The 17,059-nt window shown below is 39.0% G+C and overlaps 1 long non-coding RNA gene across 1 annotated transcript in view; it reads left to right on the top strand.

The window, feature by feature from the left end:
* LOC114677659 (uncharacterized) overlaps positions 1 to 545 on the top strand; it is a 31,580-nt gene extending 31,035 nt beyond the window's left edge. The window contains exon 6 of the long non-coding RNA XR_013416242.1: positions 215 to 545. This is a non-coding gene — a long non-coding RNA (uncharacterized LOC114677659). The remainder of the gene's footprint in view (positions 1 to 214) is intronic.
* The last annotated feature ends 16,514 nt before the right edge of the window (positions 546 to 17,059 follow it).

Genomic DNA, 17,059 nt, shown 5'->3' with positions numbered 1-17,059 from the left:
TGGGCGTTACCCACACTATGGTGTTTTTAAAGGATGTCCACAAATTTTCAGCACTCTTTCAAAAAAAGGAGGGGTCTAATTCTGCTCCCCTAGAATACAGTCTGGTGGTAGTTACTTGCTTCTAACAAATAAAAGGCAATGGAAGTGATGCTATTGTGTGACTTTCCAGCCAGGCCAGAAAAGATGATATGGTTTCATCTGTTTCTCTCTCAAGTGAGACAAATGCCTTTGGAGCCCTGAGCTACCTCAAGAAATCCAGAGACCTTGAAGGAACATGTGGAAGGACCATGTGGTGGGTCCCAAAGGGATAGAGGGAAGTGCCTGGGGAGCCACAGCTGCTCCAGCCCCTGCTCCAGCTGTTTGTTTTCCCAGCCCAGGAACAAGACCTGTGAATGAAGAAGACTTGAAATTGACCCCAGCTCTAGCCACTGACCAGTCTGCCTCAGTCTCATGGGAGACGCCGAGTCAGACTAGCTCAGCTTGGCTGCTCGCAAATTCCTGGCCCACAAAACCCACAAGAGCTAATAAACAACATTGCTTTTGCAAGGCACTAAGTTTTGAGTTGATTTGTTATGCATTGCTAGATAACAAATAAATGCATGATACCAACTAATAACTCTGTGTGACAGGTATTGTTATCTCAGTTTCACAAATGAAGAAACTAAGGTTTAGAGAACTTGAGAAGCATATGTACGATACCACTAGGAAGATACAGAGCTGGGACACAAACTTGTGTCCACGAGACTCCAGAGTTCATACAGGATGCTCTGCGCTAGGAGGCTGCCTCACTGGATGCTGGAGGAGGTTGAAAAAAATAGGTAAAATTGTGTTTTTCTGTATCTGCCCTACTAGCCTCTCACGATTCTAAGATTAAACACATGATCATATTGTGTTTGGAAGATCACCACCTGTTCAAAACACTCTAGGCTCATAGTTAACTGGCAGAACTAGCCCCTGACGTGAATTTACTGAAAGACTCTGTGTCCTGTGTCTCCTTAGGAACAGTGTTGGGTTTCAAAGTAAGCCTCGGGGCAGGGTTGCTAGTGACAGGGGGTGCTCAGCAGGCCCAGAGGGCCCAGGTTGCCCTGGGGAAGCCTGGAGAAGGCTGTGAAGTTCCAAGCTTAAGGCAGGCAGGGAAGGGCCATATGGTGTGTGGTGAAAAATGGCGGAGGGAAACAGAACAAACAAGGCTCAGGAGTGGGAGCACAGCTGAGAAGGAAGTGAGAAGAGCACGATGTAACGGAAGCTCTGAAGAGCAATGAGGGAAATCTTCACCGACTGGACGGCTGAATGCTCCCCGGAGACACAGAAGGGCTCTGCTGCTGCTGCCAAGGGGAATCAATTGGTTTGATATTAGACCCCAGGGGATTTACATGCCAAGGTCCACTTTAGAATTTCTATCCTAACCTCTGAACTCATGTGCTTCTAAAATGTATATTTAAATGTTTCTGAGGAGACAGGGTCCATTCATTCAGGTTAATGTCTATCAAGCACCTATTATGTGCTGGGTGACCAGTGACAATGGGACATATAGAATATAAATTAAACATATTTTCTGCCCAAGAAGAACAGGGTCTGGAGGGAAATGATAATTTTTGGAGACCTATTGTGTGCCAGGTCCTATCTGGGGTGATTTACTTAAATTATCTCATTTAATCTTGACACCGATTCTATAAAATAGGCATTACCTTTATAAGAAGCTGAGCTTAGAGAAACTAAATAACATGCTTAAAGTTATATACAGCATGCGTTGTGTGTTTTAACCCAGGTTAATCTAATTCTAAGGCCCATGATTGTTCCACTGTCGACCCTGCCTCTATGGGTTCATATTTCTGGGTGTGGATTTCATGGAACTGTGTACAGAGGGCTTTGAGTCGGCAGAGAGGAAGTGGTTAGTCCTGCCTTGGAGGAGGTGCAGGAGGGAACGTGGTTTCACAGAAGTTATTAGATCAGGGCAGTGTAGGGAGAGGAGGAGTTCGGTAGTTAGAGAAGGACATTGTAGACAGAGGGACTTGCAAGTCAGAGGGAGCAGTGTGCCGGGGATGGAATGGAGGAAGACATAGTTGGAAAGACAGGCCAGGGCTAGACTGTGAGACACTGTTTCTTTATAAAGGAATATGGGCAAAGGGAAGCACTGAGGTTTTTAAGCAGGAAAGTGACTTGATCAGATGTGCCTTTTAGAAAGGTCATCCTGGTAGCTCTGGGCAGTTTCGTTAGGAACAGAAAGAGCCTGGCCATTTTCACTTAGATGTTGCACTGACCCCTGAATCTCAAAAATCTCACAATGAAAGGCATGATCTGTCTTCTTCCTGCTTGCAAACTCTCATCTCCTCCTGGGTACCCAACTTGGTAAGCACCTCACCATCCACCCAACTGACCAGGCCAGGGGCCTTGGCTTGTACAGAGGTGGGTGTGCATGGATGCTGACAGAGCTTAAGCATCAGGGCCCCTCACTCACGTGAGCACTCTCCAGGCCCTGCACTGAATTTTGTGTTTGCAGCTTCATAGTCAAGAGTTGTGCTAATCTCTTAGCTGTGCCATTTTTTTCTCTTAAACTCTTTCTAATTTGGCTTTCAGCCACTATCTGCTACCTGGATCCCTGTGTTAGCTTTTGCTCAGGTTAGCCTGCTTCTCTACTTGCTACTGGAAATTTTATTCTCAAAGTAATTCTTCTAAAACATAGGTCAGATCATGTTATTCCTATGCTTAAAACCCTGTCATAGTTTTCACTGAGAGTAAAAGTCAAAGCCCTTAACATGCGCACTAGGGCTGTGCATCGTCTGACTGCTGTTTCCTCTTGGAGTTTTTGCCCATCACTCTTCCTTACACTTGTGCTGCCCTAGCCACACTGGCCCGGAGCCACTCCTCAACACTCAGGCCCGCTCCCATTGTAGGGCCTTGGCTCTAACCTTTCCCTCTTTCAGGAGGCCCCTCCCACAGATATTCTCTCACCTCCCACAAGTCTGTGCTCAAGTCTTGCTTTCTTAATGAGACCCATTCTAACTACTATTCTTTTTTCTTTCCGACTTGTAATTTAGGTTTAGGGGGTACATGTGCATGTTTGTTACATGGGTAAATGGTACATCACAGGGGTTTTGTGTACAGATAATTTTGTCAACCAGGCAATCAGCATAGTACCTGATAGGTAGTTTTTCAATTCTCACCCTCCTCCTACCCTCCGCCCACAAGTAGGCCCCAGGGTCTATTGTTTCCTTCTTTGTGTCCATATGTACTCAATGTTTGGCTCCCATTTATAAATGAGAACATGTGGTATTTGGTTTTCTGTTCTTGTGTTAATTTGCTTAGGGTAATGGCCTCTAGCTGCATCCATGTTGCTGCCAAGGACATGATTTCATTCTTTTTTGTGGCTACATAGTATTCCATGGTGTATACGTACCACTTTTTTTTTTTTTTAATCCAGTCCCTCGTTGATGGGCACCTAGGTTGATTCCATTTCTTTGCTATTGTGAATAGTGCTGCAGTTACATGTACTTGTTTGACCACTATTTTTAATACTGCAACCTGCCCCTTCCCCTCTCCCCTGCAGCCCTGGTTTACAGTATTTCCAGAGATAGAAATCATACACTTTTATGTAACCTATGTATTAGCCAGTGCTCTATATCTATATATACTGACTTCCCAATTATTCATAACAATATTAACTCTTCAGAGAATTTTAAAACTCAGAAATCCTTTTTATGTCTATTCTCTCATAGGAATTATTGCCTTCCTGTTATACATAATAAAACTAAGCTCAGAGTTAAGTGAATTGTCTATTAATAACTGCCAAATTTTGGCACCTACTCTGTGCCAGGCACTATAAATATATCATGGACAATGCTTACAATAGACCCATGAAATGAATATTGTTGTTTGTGTCTTGCAGTTGAGAAAGCTCAGTGTTTGATGCTTATGTGATGGTCTAAGGTTCCATTGCCTGTCACATCAAGGCCTGCTTGATTCCAGAGCCTGTTCTCTTTCCATTGTTGCTCCTGTTCATTTCATTTCTTCATGCCGCCTCCCAGATGTGGGCTCAATAAGGGGAGATACCTTGACTTAGATTTCTTCTTATGCATTTTAGGGCTAATTTTTAAAATTTTCCATTTTAAATTTTTATTGATGCCAATAGATGAACATGGTTTCAGGGTACATGTGATAATTTAATATATTCATGTAATTTGTAAAGATCAAATCAGTGTACTTGGAATATCTATCACCTTATCTGTTTGCCTTTTCTTTATGCTAGAATCATTCAAATTCTTCTCTTCTTGCTATTTTCAAATATATAATAGCTTATTGTAAACTATAGTCACTCACGGATTTATTTAACACTAGGTCTTATTTCTTCTATCAAACTGTATATATTTATACCTACTAATCAACTTCTTTTCATCCTTTCTCCCCCACTCCACTCTTTTCTGCCTCTGCAACCACCAATCTACTCTCTATCTTCATATGATCCAGTTTTTAGCTCACACATGTGACTGAGAACATGTGATGTTTTGTCTTTCTGGGCTTGGCTTATTTCACTTAACATGATGACCTCCATATCGATCCATGTTGCTGCAACAACATGACAGGTTATTTTTTTATGGCTGAATAACATTCCATTGCTTACATATGCCACATTTTATTTATCCATTCATCCATTGATGGGCATTTACATTGATTCCATATTTTGACTCTTGTGAATAGTGTTGCAATAAACATGAGAGTGCAGGGGTCATTTTGATATATCGATTTCCTTTCTTTTGTATATATACTGAGTAGTGAAATTGTTGGATCACATGGTAATTCTATTTTCACTTTTTTGAGGAACCTCCATACTTCTTCATAGTGGCTGTACTAATTTACATTTCCACCAACAGTGTAGGAAGGTTCCCCTTTCTCTGCATCCTCACCAGCATCTGTTATTGCCTGTCTTTTGATAAAAGCCATTTTTGCTGGGGTGAGATGACATCTCATTGTAGTTTTGATTTGCATTTCTCTGATGATTAGTGATGTTGATCCTTTTTTCGTATACCTGTTGGCCATTCATATGTCTTCTTTTGAGAAATGTCTATTCAGAATTTTTGCCCATTTTTAAATTGGACTCTTTTATTTGCTGTTGAGTTGTTTGAGCTTCTTATATACTCTGATTATTAAACTCTTGTCAGATGGGTAGTTTGTAAATGTTTTCACCCATTCTGTGAGTTGTCTCTTCACTTTGCTAATTGTTTCCTTTGCTGTGCAGAAACATTTTAGCTTGATGTAATCCCCTTTGTCTATTTTTGCTTTGGTTGCTTGTGCTTTTGAGGTCTTCCACAAAAACTCTTTGCCCAGACCAATGTCCTGGAATGTTTTCCCAATGTTTTCTTCTAGTAGTTTTATAATTTCAGGTCGTGGGTTTAAGTCTAATCTATTTTGATTTGATATTTGTTTAAGGTGAGAGATAGGGGATCTAGTTTCGTTTTTCTGCATATAGTTATCTAGTTTTCCCAGAACCATTTATTGAAAAGACTGTCTTTTCCTCAGAGTATGTTCTTGACACTTTTGTTGAAACGGAGTTGGCTGTAAATGTGTAGACTTATGTCTGGGTTCTCTATTCTGTTCCACTGGTCTGTCTGTTTTTATGCCAGTACCACCCTGATTTGGGTACTACAGCTTTATAGTACATTTTGAAGTTAAGTAGTGTGATGCCTCCAGCTTTGTTCTTTTTGTTCAGAATTGCTTTGGCTATTTGGGGTCTTCTGTGGTGGTTTCATATAAATGTTAAGATTTCTTTTTCTATTTCTATAAAGAATGTCATTGATATTTTGATAGAGATTGCATTGAATCTGTAAATTTCTTTGAGTAGTATTGTCATTTTAACAGTATTAATTTTTCTAATGCATGGACACGGAAAGATATTCATTTTTTTGTGTCCTCTTCAATTTGTTTCGTTAGTGTTTTATAGTTTGTCTTGTATAGTGCTTTCATTTCTTTGGTTAAATTGATTCCTGGGTATTTTACATTCTTTAAGCTATTATAAATGGGATTGTTTTCTTGATTTCTTTTTCAGACCATTTAACATTGGTGTATATACATGCTACTGATTTTTGTATGTTGATTTTTCATTCTGCAACTTTACTGAATTTCTTTATCTATTCTAACAAGTTTCTTTTTTTTTGGCGGAATCTTTAGGTTTTTTAAGTATAAGATCACCTCATCTGTAAATGAGGCTAATTTGTTTTCTTACTTTCCAATTTGGTTGCCCTTTATTTCCTTCTCTTGCCTGTTTGTTCCAGCCATAACTTTTAGTACTATATTGAATAAAAGTGGTGAAAGTGGGCATCTTTTTCTTTTTCCAGAAGTTAGAGGAAAACTCTCATTTTTTCCCCATTCAGTAAGTTAGTTAGCTATGGGTTTGTTGTAAGCCACATTTATTATTTTGAGGTTTGTTCCTTCTATATCCAGTTTGATGAGGGTCTTTATCATGAAAGAATGTTACATTTTATCAAATGCTTTTTTAGCATCTATGGAAATAATCATATAGTTTTTGTTCTTGGTTCTGTTAGTGTGATATATTATGTTTATTTGTTTGTATGTGTTGAACCATTCTTGCATCCCTGGGAAGAACCCCACTTGATTGTGGTGAATGATTTTTTTAATGTGTTGTTCAATTTGGTTTGCTAGTATTTAGTTGAAAAGTTTTGCATCTATATTCATCAGCAATATTGACCTATAGTTTTTCTTTTTTTTGTTATGTCCTTGTCTGGTTTTTGTATCAGTGTAATGCTGACCTCATAGAATGACATCAGAAGTATTCTTTCCTCTTCAGCCTTTTTGAAGAGTTTGAGTAGAATTGATATTAGTTCTCCTTTACATGTTTGGCAGAATTCAGCAGTAAAGCTATCAGTTCCTGGGTTTTTCTTTGATAGGAAACTTTTCCCTATAGCTTTGATATCATTAATTATTATTCAGTTGTTGTGGTTTTCTATTTATTCCTATTTTAATCTTGGTAGGTTGTATGTGTCCAGGAATTCATCTATTTCTTCTAGGTTTGTTAATTTGTTGGTACAGCATTGTTCATGATAGTCTGTAATGATGCTTTGTATTTCTGTGATCTCAGTTGTTATGTCTCCTTTTTCATTTCTGATGTTTTTTATTTGAGCCTTCTTTTTGTGTGTGTGTGTAGCCAAAGTTTTGTCCATTGTGCTTTTCTTTTCAAAAAACCAATTTTTTGTTTGTTGATTTTCTATATATTTTTTTCATCCCAATTTCATTTATTTCTGCTGTGATCTTGATCACTTCTTTCCTTGCACTAATTTTGGATTTGGATTGTTCATGCTTTTCTAGTTCCTTGAGGTTATTTGTGGTCTTTGTACCTTTTTGATAAAAGCATTTATTGCCATAAACTCCTCTCTCAGTACTTTTACTGTATCCCATAGATTTTGTTATGTTATATTTCTGTTTTCATTTAAGAATTAAAAAAAAAATCTTCTTAATTCCTTCATTGACCCATCGGTCATTCAGGAGCATGTTGGTAAATTACCATGTGTTTATGAAGTTTCTGAGGTTCTTCTTGTTACTAATTTTTTGTTTTATTCCATTGTGGTGAGAAAAGATACTTGCTACTTTTCAAAAAATTTGTTCAGACTTGTTTTGTGGCCTAAGATATGGCCTATTCTGGAGAATGTTCCATGTGTTAATGAAAAGAATGTGTATTCTTCAACAGTTGAGTGAAATGATCTATAAATGTCAGTTAGGCCGATTAGGTCTAGTGTGTAGTTTAAATCGAGTGTTTGTTGATCTTCTGTCTGGATGATACGGCCATTACTGAGAGTGGGCTGTTAAAGTCCCCTACTATTGTGGTCTTGCAATCTATTTCTCCCTTTAAATTTATTAATGCTTGCTTTATATACTTGGGACTTCTGGTGCTAGGTGCACACATATTTATAATTGTTTTATCCTCTTGCTGAATTGATCCCTTTATCATTATACAATGACCTCCTTTGACTCTTTTTACAGTTTTTGATTTGTACTATATTTTATCTGATGTAAGTATTCTTACTCCTGCTTTTTTTTTTTTTTGGTGTCTAATTGCATAGAATATTTTCCACCCCTTCACTTTTAGTCTTTGTGTGTCTTTATGAGTGAAATGGATCTCTTGTAGGGCAGCATATAGTTAGGTTTTGTTTCTTTATCTGTTCAGCCATTCTGTGCCTTTTAATTGGAGAATTGAATCCATTTACATTCAGTGTCATTATTGACAAGTAAGGACTTGCTACTGCCAAATTTTGTTTCTTGTTTTCTGATTGTTTTGTAAATCCTCTCTTCCTTTCTTACTGTCTTCCTTTGTGGTTAAGTGATTGTCTCTGGTAGCATGTTTTAACTCATTGCTTTTTATTTTTAGTGAATCTATTATAGTTTTTTGCATTGTGATTACCATGGGGTTTACATAAACATGTTATAGATATAACAAGATATTTTAAAGACATATCAATTTATTAGATCACAAATACAAGAATAGAAACAAACAAAGGCAAGACAAGCACAAAAATTCTACCCTTTAACTCCACCTTCCCATATTTTGACTTTTGGTTTTCTCAATTTACATATTTTAATATTACCTATTTGTTAATCAGTTGTTGTAGCTATTATTGTTCTGATAGATTTGTCTTTTGGGCTTAATACTAGAGTTAGGAGTGGATTGTACACCATAATTACAGTAATAAAGTATTATGGGTTTGTCCATGTACTTAATTTTACCTGTGGGTTTTATACCTTGAAAAGTGAAGAGCTCCTTTTAGCATTTCTTTTACTATGGGTCTGGTGGTAGTGAATTCTCTTAGCTTTTATTTGTCCGGGAAAGACTTTCTCTCTCTTTCATATTTGAAGGAGAACTTTGCTAAGTACAGTATTATTGTAAAGCAGTTATTTTATTTCAGCATTTTGAAAATGTTTTTTCACTCCCTACTAGCCTATATGGTTTCTATTGAGAAGTCTCTTGTTGGAAAAATGGGAGCTCCTTGTATGTAATTTGCTGCTTTTCTCTTGCTGCTTTTAGAATCCTCTTTGTCTTTGACCTTTGGGAGTTTAATTATTCCATGCCTCGGGGTAGTCTTATTTGGTTTGAATCTGTATTCTCAGACCTTCTTGTGCCTGGATATTTGTATCTTTCTAAAGTTTGGGGGAAGTTTTTTGTTATTCTTTCTTTGAATAAATGTTCTAGTCTTTGCTTTTGCTTAGTTCCTCCTTGAACACCAATAATTCTTAGATTTGGTTTTTTGAGGAGATTTTCTATATCTTATAGGTAGTCTTCATTCTTTTTTCTCCTCTGATTGTGTGTTTTCAAATAGGTGGTCTTTAAGTTTACTGATTTTTTTCCTCTGCTTGGTCTGCTGTTCTGTTGAGAGCCTCTAATGAGTTCTTTAGTTCAATAAATGTATTTCTCAGTTTCAAGATTTCTGTTTGACTTTTTATTATTTCAATCTCTTTGTTAAATTTCTCTGATAAACTTCTGAATTGCTTTTCTCTGTTTTCTTGGAGATTACTGAATTTTCTTAGACCTGCTACTTTGAATTCTTGGTCAGAGAGCTCACAAATTGCTATCTCATTAGGGTCAGTCATTGAATTTTTGTTTTTTCCTTTAGAGGATGTCATGATTCTCTGTTTGTTGTTGTTCCTTATGGGTATACCTCTTTGTGTTTGCATTGAAAGTTTTAGTTACTTATTCCAGTTGTTTCTGTCTGGCCTGTATTGGTTTTTATTGCATATTTTGCTTCACAAATCTTTACCATTAGGTCAGATTTCAGCTCTAGGTGATGTCTCAACTCCAAGTTTATCTTGGCTTAAGTAAATGATTGGAGCACTATTCTTCCTGAATTGGGATAATCCAAATGGTGATATCCCAGCATTGTGGAAAGACTGACTAGGGGTTAGTGCCCAGGGGACCAATAAAGTGAATCTTTTACAGCACTGTGCTGCTGAACAGTCATCTGATTTGGCTTTTCCTTTGGCTGAGTTACAGAGTAGAGTTTCCAGGGCTGGAGATGATAGTCCCACCTTCCCCCATTGTCTTTGCCTCTGACTGAACTCAGGGATATTTATTCCTTCAGGCACTAGCGATGCTTCCCATGGGTTAAGCCAGGTACAGGTCTCCTGCCAGGGAACCCAAGATGGTGAGGAGGCTAGTTATTCACCTTGATCTCACTTTTTACAATGTAGAAACAGTGAGTTGGTAGAGAATTTTCTGTGTGCTTGATGCTGAGTAGAATGGGAGGAATGGCATCGTGAATGTGGAAGTCCGATTCTCTTACTGCCTGCTTGGAGTTTTTTCACTTCTCTGTGGCCCTGGGAACTGTCTCATATTCATATCTGAGTTCTGGGATATTTCTGGTGATACTCTTAGTGCTGTATATTTGTTTTTGGTTTTCTGTGGGAATGACTGAAGCCAGTTTGCTTCTTTGCTGCCATTTTTGGAAGCAGAGGTCAGTGCTAATATTCACTTAGAAAATTCTTTACTAATAAATGTGACATAATTTATTCATTAGTTGCAAATGTATATTTTGTGTTTTTGTCAGTATCAGTTAATTTTGGGAGGAAAAGCTCCTTTGGAACCTTAAATGTTCAAATAAATCCGGATACTGCTATTTAAGGTGTAGAATCTTGCCTGTAGTTTACTAGCTAGCTTCTCAAGCTGTGATTTTAAACCTTTTTCTATTAAGCCATGGATTTTTTTCAAATAATATTATACACAGAATCCCAACATAGATCAGATAAAGCAGAGAAGTGGTGGTTCTTCCTGAGGAGTACCCACAGGCCTATGGCCATAGTTTACTTTTGAAAAATTAGTTACCTTACCAAAAACATATGTAAAGAAGTAAAAATAAAGAAAAATCATTGGCTTTGACAAACAGGTTAAACTATTTGTTAAAATAGCTCTGGATTCATAGTTTCTACTTTCCACTATTTATGCCCACATAATTATGTGAGCCCAGGTCCTTGAAAAACCAGATCTCTAAGAAACAAAAAAAGAAATTGAACTTGATATGCTGTACCACATCTCTTTAATTCATTTCAGCATTCCTAATTTGTCAGTCTCAATGAAACAACATAGTGTCCATTAGCCAAAGTCAGAGGTAGGGAAATTTGAGACTTTAAAATAAACCTCACTCCCATTAGGCCAGTTTTTGTTTTCGTGGGGAATGCAGCTCTCTTCACTGCCAACCTGGGTACTTCCACATAAAAGGACTGGGAGGCTCTGCCTTAGGTCACTCTAGAGCCAGGCGTTCAGGTTCAGAATCCACAACCAGTGGTCTTTCCACTGCACAACATCATTTTCTGGTCGATGTTTGATGGCTGCTCCATCATAGAGGGCCTTCCTTTTCTCCGCAGCCTGGCCAGAATAGTTTGATTTTTCATTTCAGACTCAAATCTAGTTCAATTTTCTCTCAGAAGCCACCCTTGGTTGCCTCTTTGCCTATTATTGTTTTGTTCTTTGATGTTAGAACTGACACTTGAATACTTTTTCCTATTTATCTACCTCATTCTTTATGGGCTATACGGTATCTCAGTGTAATTTGTCTGGTTACATGCTAGATTTTTATGTTTGTATTACATTTTGATGTTGAAAACAATGTGGTAGTGAATATCATGATACTTTGCTCTTGGCACACTTGTCTCAATAGATGGGTTAATTCCTACTACTAAAGCTGCTGGGTCAAAAGGCACATACATTACGTGTTTTTGATAGTTATTACTAATTATGTGAGAGTGACTTTCTGCACACCCTCACAAACATTGGGTATCATAAATATTCATGTAGAATTTATTTGTTTTACACATGTTAGGTTAAGTATATAGTTAGTGACGCCCTTAATAAATGTATGTGTACCTGCTATAGATGGAATTCTTGTGTCCCCCCTAAAATTCATATACTAAAATTTAATCTCCAATGTGATGGTATTCAGAGGTAGGGCCTTTGTGAGGTGATAAGATGATGAGGGTAGAGCCCTCACCCTCATGGGATTCGTGCTATTATAAAACAGATCCCAGCTAGATCCCTTGCCCCTTCTCCCATGTGAGGACACAACGAGAAGGTGCCATCTATGAACAAAGAAGCAAGCCCTCACCAGACACAGAAACTTGAACATCCCAGGCTCCAGAACTGTGAGAAATAAATTGATGTTGTTTAGAAGCCATCCAGTCTATGGTATTCTATTACAGCAGCCCAAACTGACTAAGACAGACCCCTTTCCTTTCTTCTCTAGAGAAAGGACTTTCTAGGTGGGGTGACATTGAACAAGAGTCATCTGTCTGAGTCTCAGTTTCCTTATTTGAAAAGTGGGGTTAAGAATACCTCCTCATCAAGTTGTTGTAAGGATTAAATAACATAATGTAAATAAAGAACCTAGCCCAATGTTTGGTAATGCCCAATAAATGGCAGGAATCTTCTCTTTGTGTTCCCTGCAGTGCTTGGTACCTACGGCATCCAATAAAAACAAAGTGAGGAAAATTAGTTTATGACTGGCCTACCTAACATCTGCTGAATATTGACCACATCTGGCCACCACTCTAAGTTTTTAAGAATTGACTCATTTAATGCTTGCCACCACACAGTGGTGGGTGCTATTATTATCACTATTTTATAAAAACGTAAAGTTACAAGCTAGTTAGCAGTTGATCCAGGAATCTAGAACTTGGGATCATAAATACTCCACCTTTTGGAAATGAGTAGGTGCACAGCAGGTTGCCTGCCTCTTGTCTGTCTTGGGCTGACAGGCTTCCTCTAAAGCAGCCATCTTGAGAAGGCTAGTCAGCTTCCTCAGGCCAGCCTTTACCATTCCTACCCTGGGCGTGATATTACGTTTACAAGCAACACCTGTTGTGGTTCAACAAAAACACTGTAATTAAAGAGAACAGCCAGAGGAAAATAAATAGCGTGTTTACTTCAACAAAGTTGAAAAAAATTACAATTACTTCTTTTATTTGTCTGAAGATTGATTTGATATCTATTGGGTGCTGTAGAAAGCCCCTCACATTAAAATAAAGCCCTATATGGATCTCCAACAGCCGACATTTTACATGAGGCCTTTATCAGTGTGCCTTGAATAAGTCACGGGCTTGTATGTTTTTCAGTTGAGTATTTAAAATGTATTTTTAATTTAATTTTTTTTATTTTTTTGAGACGGGGTCTTGCTGTCACCCAGGCTGGAGTACAGTGGTGCGATCTTGGCTCACTGCAACCTCCACCTCCTGGGTTCAAGCGATTCTCCCACCTCAGCTTGCCAAGTAGCTGGGAGTACAGGTGCCCACCACCACACCCAGCTAAGTTTTATATTTTTAGTAGAGACAGGTTTTTGCCATGTTGTCCAGGATGGTCTTGAACTCCCAGGCCCAAGAGATCTGCCCACTTTGGCCTCCCAAAGTACTGGAATTACAGGCATGAGCTACTATGGCTGGCCTAAAATAGAATTTCAAAATAAGTATAAATATTCATTTTGTGGCTTTACTTTTTATAATTCCTATGCAGATGCCAGCAGGGGAGGACTGTAGTAAGAGTTGTGCACTTTAGTTTTAAAATAGAGAATATCCTCCAAAGCCCAAGGATATAGGTAATTTTACTTTAAATACAAATGCCTAACTTTTAATAAAGTAGGGGTGATAGATGGTGCTGATCTTATTCTCAGTTTACAAATAAACATTGAGGCTGCGAGCATCAGGCAGCACGTTTGAACTTTTGTTGTGCTGTTAGGGCACATGGAGGCAGGTCCGTGGAGGTGCATCCTTGGGCTTTCAAAAGGGGCCCTACTCTGTGCATTTAAGAAAGATCAGATATAATCACACAACACAAAAAAAATCTGGAAGGATATACAGCACAGTGTTAGCTCTATGTGGTGGGATTAGAAAATTATATATTTTAAAAGTACCTTTCTAAGTTGCCTGAATTTTGTTTTAATTGAGAATTTATTCCTTTTATAATCGGAAAATTTAAGAGAAATTAATGAGGAAATACAAAGGCTGGGCATGGTGGCTCACACCAGTAATCCCAGCACTTTGGGAGGCTGAGACAGGTGGCTCAATCGAGCTCACAAGTTCAAGACCAGCTTGGGCAACATGGCAAAACCCAGTCTCTCCAAAAAATATTTCTCTCTCTATATATTTCCATATACATATTTCTATATATATATTTCCATATATATTTCTATATACATATTTCCATATATATATTTCTCTATATATTTCCATATATATATTTCTCTATATATTTCCATATATATATTTCCATATGTATTTCCATATATATATATTTCCATATATATTTCCATATATGTATATATATTTCCGTGTGTGTGTGTGTATATATATTAGCCAGGCACGATGTTATGTTCCTGTTGTCCCAGCTACCTGGGAGCTTGAGGTGGGAGGAGCCAGGGAGGTCCAGGCTACAGTATGCTGAGATGGTGCCACTGTACTGGGTGATATAGCCAGAGGAGATCCAGGCTACAGTATGCTGAGATGGTGCCACTGCAGTGGATGATACAGCCAGACCAAGAAAGAAAAGAAAGAAAAGAAAAAGAAAGAAAGAAGGAAGGAAGGAAGGAGGGAAGGGAAGGGAAGGGAAGGGAAGGGAAGGGAAGGGAAGGGAAGGGAAGGGAAGGGAAGGGAAGGGAAGGGAAGGGAAGGGGGAAGGAAAGAAAGAAAAGAAAGGAAGGAAGGAAGGAAAGAGAAGAGAAGAGAGAAAAAAAGAAAGAAAAGAAAGAAAGAAAAGAAAAGTAGAAATAACAACAGGAAAAAAAAGAAACGATGGAAGGCAAAGAAAGGAGGCTGTGCCTTCCTGGTCCAGAGGTAAATGAATCTTGGCTGGATTCCATCCCTCCTGGCAGTCCTTCCAGATCTCTTCTCAGATTAGCCTGCAGACTTGGGTTCTTCCTCTTACTCCACTAAGATGTGGCGTCTTGTGCTTCAGCTTCATTCTGTGAGCTCACAGAAGCCCTGGAGTTTCACTCCAGGGGAGTTTCAGCCTGGAGCCCTCTGCTATCTGACCTTTCTCCTGTACTCAGCATGATACCTCAAATGAATTCCAGACCTTACGTTACAGAAAAGGAGGGCTTTAGAATCAGATGGCCACATGAACAATGTTTAACCAGTCTTAATTTTGGTTCCCTTATCTCTAGAGTGGAGAAAATCATACTACCCATTTTGTTTGTTGTAGGTGTCAGAGAAAAAAAACGTAGAGCATTTACCAAAGTCCTCGGCCTTTGCTCATTCAACAGTAGACATTAATTGTATACCTATTTATTTGCCAAGCATTCCTCTGGGCACTGACGATACACAGAATAAACATATTTTTAAAGAGAAATGTGTATTTTTCAACTTCTTATTTTAGTATAGAACATCTTGTACTTATGACCTATCTGTTTCATGTGTCCATGTGAAAAGACCACCTAACAGGCTTTGTGTGAGCAACACGGCTGTTTATTTCACCTGGGTGCAGGCAGGCTGAGTCCGAAAAGACAGTCAGCAAAGGGTGGTGGATTATCATTCTTATAGGTTGTGGGATAGAAGGTAGAGGTGGGAGCAATGTTTTGCGGGCAGGGGGTGGATCGCACAAAGTACATTCTCAAGGAAGGGGAGAATTAACAAAGAATCTTCTTAAGGGTGGGGGAGATTATAAAGTACATTGATCAGTTAGGGTGAGGCAGAAACAAATTACAATGGTGGAATGTTATCAGTTAAGGCTATTTTCACTTCTTTTGTGGATCTTCAGTTGCTTTAGGCCATCTGGTCACAAGGGATATGATGGCTTAGCTTGGGCTCAGAGGCCTGACATTCCTGTCTTCTTATATTAATGAGAAGAAAAACCCCGAAATAGTGGTAAAGTGTTGGGGTAGCAAACATTTTGGGCGGTGGTATGGAGAGATAATGGGCGATGTTTCTCAGGGCTGCTTCGAGCAGGATTAGGGGCGGCGTGGGAACCTACAGTGGGAGAGATTCAACTGAAGAAAGATTCTGGGGTAAGGGGTGATATTGTGGGGTTGCTAGAAGGAGCATTTGTCATATAGAATTTTTGGTGATGGCCTGGATGCAGTTTTGTATGAATTGAGAAACTAAATGAAAGACACAAGGCCGAATAAGAGGAGAAAAACAGGTGTTAAAGGACTAAGAATTGGGAGTACCCGGGACATCCAGTTACAGAGTGTCAAAGAGGGTTCAGTGTAATTATTTGCTTGGTTGGCGAGTTTTTGGGCTTATCCTTGAGTTTTTTTACATTGTCACATACCAGGCCAGATTGATGTAGGTAAAAACAATATTCTTCATTTAAAAATATACAGAGTCCCCGCTTTTTTTTTTTTTTTTTTTTTTTTAGCAGTGAGTAAGTCAGGGCCTGGTTGAATTTGGAGGAAAGAGAAATGCAAAGTCAGCAATTGTTTGTTAAAGAAGGATTAGAAACGGCTAGGAGACAGTGAGATTGATAGTGTGGTGGAGATAGCTGGGGAGAGGTAGAGGGTGGCATAAGAATGGGAACGACAGTAAGAGTGAAGTATAAAAGTAAAGAATAGGACTTCATCAGGGTGAAAGTATTGGAGTGTACTTTGTCACTGAAGATCTTTGTTTGGGTGAGGGAGAAGGGACAAGATGGAGGAAGGTGAACAAGATGGAGCAGTCCCTGTTGTTTCGGGGTTCTTCATCACAGATTTTCCCGCGCCCGGGAAGAACCAAATCAACTGAGCACGCGCAGAGTGACGTCAAGCCGGGGACACCGAAATTCAAGAAGCCACTCCTACGCACACGCCCCAAACTCCTCCCCTTCCAGCTCCCAGGCATAAAAGTCCGCCGCCAGTAAGCGCGGGTGTGACTTCTTCAGCCCCCGCATTTGTGGACTGGAGAACTTCACCGGAGAGCACGGGCGCGACTTCCCTGGCCCTTTCCCGAGGACCAGAGAACCTCGCCTGAGAGTGTGCGCATATTTGCAATAAAAGACTGCCACTTTCTTATGTACTTTGGCCTCATGTTTAATTATTTAGCTCTCCTAAATTAAATTAAACAAAACAATCTTCTGTCTACTTAAAGAGAGACTTAAGGGTGGCAGTTT

This window comes from Macaca mulatta, chromosome 1 (assembly GCF_049350105.2).
Source record: "Macaca mulatta isolate MMU2019108-1 chromosome 1, T2T-MMU8v2.0, whole genome shotgun sequence".
Classification (NCBI taxonomy): domain Eukaryota; kingdom Metazoa; phylum Chordata; class Mammalia; order Primates; family Cercopithecidae; genus Macaca; species Macaca mulatta.
This window is presented reverse-complemented; position numbering and strand designations above follow the sequence as displayed.